This window comes from Dipodomys spectabilis, unplaced genomic scaffold (assembly GCF_019054845.1).
Source record: "Dipodomys spectabilis isolate Male_0828 unplaced genomic scaffold, ASM1905484v1 ptg000010l, whole genome shotgun sequence".
In the NCBI taxonomy this organism is placed as follows: Eukaryota; Metazoa; Chordata; class Mammalia; order Rodentia; family Heteromyidae; genus Dipodomys; species Dipodomys spectabilis.
Genome location: NW_024870687.1, coordinates 2,478,960 through 2,482,662, shown reverse-complemented (window position 1 = coordinate 2,482,662; position 3,703 = coordinate 2,478,960). Strand labels below are relative to the sequence as shown.

General features: G+C 33.6%; 1 pseudogene; it reads left to right on the top strand.

Annotated features, from left to right (window-relative positions):
• Window positions 1-765: 765 nt before the first annotated feature.
• LOC122128102 lies at window positions 766-878 on the top strand (annotated as a pseudogene).
• Window positions 879-3,703: the final 2,825 nt, after the last annotated feature.

Here is a 3,703-nt window from a genome sequence, read left to right as displayed (position 1 = left end):
AATAATAAAATAAAAAACAAAACAATTACCAGTGTTTTCAGTATTTGAAGTGTACTACAAATTAGATTTTATTATTGTCATATTTCTTTACATTTAACACTGGCTAAGATTATGATGTTCAACAAGAATTTTATAGGCTATGAGTAGTGTTTAAAGTCACCCACTAAGATTACCATTTATAGTTCATCTCATAATTTGTATATGGCTTATATCATCATTTGTTCCTCACTAACATATAAAGTAAGGAAAGCCTACAGTTTTAACAGAAACTGTGTAGTTAACATAGTCAACTCTTTATTCTGCTCCTTTACACAAAGACTTTGCAACTTCTCATTAGTAAAGTTTCTATAAACTCTGAAATGTACATACTTAGTAGTATTTATCTGCTACCATAAATCTTAAATACTTTATAGAAAAGTATTATGACCTGTCATACAGTCCCAGTTTTGGCATATATAAGCAAATATCCAAAAGTAAATATATTTAAAACATTAAAACTTTTAACAAACCTTAACACTTGCTGCAGTGTTCATTATGACAGGTCCCTTGTATAGAATAATTGATTTCCTCCTCCTACACATCTCTTGAACAACAAATATCTGGATTTATTTTGTTTTTGACATGTAAATCTTGACTTTATTCTTAAATGTGTACTTATGTAAGAAGTACATGGTTCTCAAATTTCACAACAATTCTTTTAAACTTACTTTTTGTTGATTTGTCTAGTTTAAAAAATCAACTACAATTTATATATAAAAATGTTCTGTGCTCAATTCAGCATCATAGACACTAACATTGGAATGATACAGAGAAGATTAGCATGGCCCCTGCCCAAAGATGACAGGCAAATTCCTGAAGAATTCCATCGCCCAATTTGTTAGGAAATGGAAAGACTTGGAAAAAAAATTATTAAGTGAAGTAAGCCAAGTCTAAAGAAACATAGGTCCCATGGTTTCTCTAATTTTCAATAACTAATATATGTCTGGGATAAGCAGAAAAGGTCAAAAGTTATGTGTATATGACCAGATAAGATTATGTTAAGGGCCGGGCGCTGGTGGCTCACGTCTGTAATCCTATCTACTCAAGAGGCTGAGATCTGAGGATCGCGGTTCAAAGCCAGCCCCGGCAGAAGAGACCATGAGACTCCTATCTAAAATAAACCATCAGGAAACCGGAAGTGGAGCTGTAGCTCAAGTGGTAGAGCACTAGCCTTGAGCTGAAGAGCTGAGGGACAGCACCCAGGCCCAGAGTTCAAGCCCCACTACCGACCAAAACAAACAAACAAAAAAGCTAAAAAAAAAAAAAAAAGATTATGTTAAGGGAAATGAACCCCAAGTTAGGGAAACAAGTGGTTTTTTTTTTTTTCTTGATATCATTTCTCATGTACTTATAACGTGCAGTGTGTTGTTTTTGTTTTTGTTTCTTTATATGTTCCTCCCCCATGCTATAACACCTGTTTTCACTGTATTTGAAGTTGGTGCGCCTAATTCTTGTATATATTTTCCTCTAATTTTCTGAGGGGAAGTAAAAAAAAATCCTTAAATAGGGATACAGGTTGACCCATTGTAACAATGAGATGCACAAGACACTATGTTGTAAAGTGAACTTTACAATTGAGGCGGGAAAGGGAGGAGGTTAATGGACTTGTGGAAGTGGGAGGGAAGGGATGGTAGGGAAACAATAAAGGAGGAGGTAACAATACTTGTTAGGAAATGTACTCATTACCTTGCACATGTAAGTGTTACCCCTCTGTACAGTATTTTTACAATAAGAAAGTAAAATTGTTCTGAGATGGAAGAGTTTATTTCCTTTATTTTACTCATATAATATCGTTAGCAAAGAAATTCATGAAAAACTCCGATATGAAGGTATTTTGAATAAATATGTGTGTGAATGCACGCATGTGCTCAAGCATTTGCATGTGTGTTGGTGTGCTCAGAGTTTGAAATCAGGGCTTCAAGGTCTTGCTAGGCCTCTTCTCTCTAAATTGGTGAGCTACTAAATGAGCTACATCTCCATTCTTGGCCCTTTGCAGGTTCATTAAAATTTTTGAAAAATAATCTCATGAATTTATTTTGCCCTGATTTGCTTCCAACTTTTATCCACAGATCTCAGGCTCCTGAGTAGATATCCCAAGTAGTTAGGATTATAGGTATGACAAACCAGCAAAGGCTTTCAGAATAACGTTAAAACTAGAAGAAAATTTACTTCAGAGGGGCATGTTTTAGCATCTCCAATTTTAAAGCATTTTGGAGTTATTATTTATGATTTTTTATTTTTGGATACTTATAAGACAGTAGGTGATTATATTGAAAAGTTTTAGTACTTTTTAAAAAGGATACTGTAATTGTGGGACAGAAGATATTTGCCTCTCTTTGGACCTCAATGTATAAGCTCAGTTCTGTGCATGATAACTCAATGTCACCAACACAATCTGTGCTGAAGGCAAATGTGACAGAAAACAATCACCATGGGCAATATTTAGTATGCTATTATTTCTTGGACAATATGAATATTGAATTGAGAGTGTCATAGAATGGAGAGTTTTTATCTACCTTTTGTGTATTGCTCGAAGACTTTCAGAAACTTTGACTCATTTCCTTCCTCACTGTGTGTGTCTTTAGGCCATGCACTTACTGCCTTTAATTACAATTTTTCCAAACACTAAAATGGTAATAACATTAGCATTATAGCAAATGTTATATTAACAATTAAGGGAATAAAACTTGTGAAATACTTAACATAAACTTCTAGGAATGAGCTTTGAGTTTAGCCAGCAGTCTTTTTAAAATACTAAATAGAATGTGATAAGTAGTACAGAAACCATTACAGGTAGTGAGCAACCAGAAGTAATATCTATTGATCATGCTGCTTCCAAGGAAGCTAGGTGGATAACTTCTCATGCTGTAAATCAAACTGGTTATCTTATGTCTTGATAGTGTAAAAATGTGCAAAACTGATAAAACATAAAAGTATCTGAGCAGTATAATGTGTTTTACAACATTTAAGTTACATCGCAAAGATAAAGAAGACATAGAAAAATAAATTCTTTTTTTGTTGTCCTATCATAGGTCCTTAGAAGGATGAACTCTTTCCTCATTCTTATACAGGCATCATCGGATGAGAGGAACTGTAATTTTTTTTGTTTGCTTCCTTCCATTTATTCTTCAGTTTGAAATCTGAGCTACTTGAGACTGAAACAAACCAAGGGAAATTAGACAAACAGGCTTTGGAAAGAGCAATCAATGTAAAATAAATAAACTACAGCCTTGTAACAGTTCTAAGTAAATTGAGTTATATAGTGTCACTTGTTAACAGAAAATGATTTAAGCAATACCATGTTATTGAAAACTGAAAAATGTTAGGAGTTGCTGCATTTTTTTTCTTTTCTACTACCTCGAATTAATTATTGATCTGGTTTAGCGAGATTAAAGATGAGATTAACCAGAAACTGGATTAAAAATGGACAAAAGGTCTGAATATACATGTTCTCCATAAAGCCCTGAAAATTGCCTGTGGGTTTACAGAGTTATGTTTAACACAACATCTATGCTGCCTTAATGGATTTTGAGCAGAAGTTATTAGAGAAATATAACTCAAAATTTCTATGATACAACTTCATAACTATTATAACTCATCAAAAAATCAATGGAACCAGTTATGGTGGTAAAGTCTTGTAATTCCAAGCATTTAGGAGGTTGGA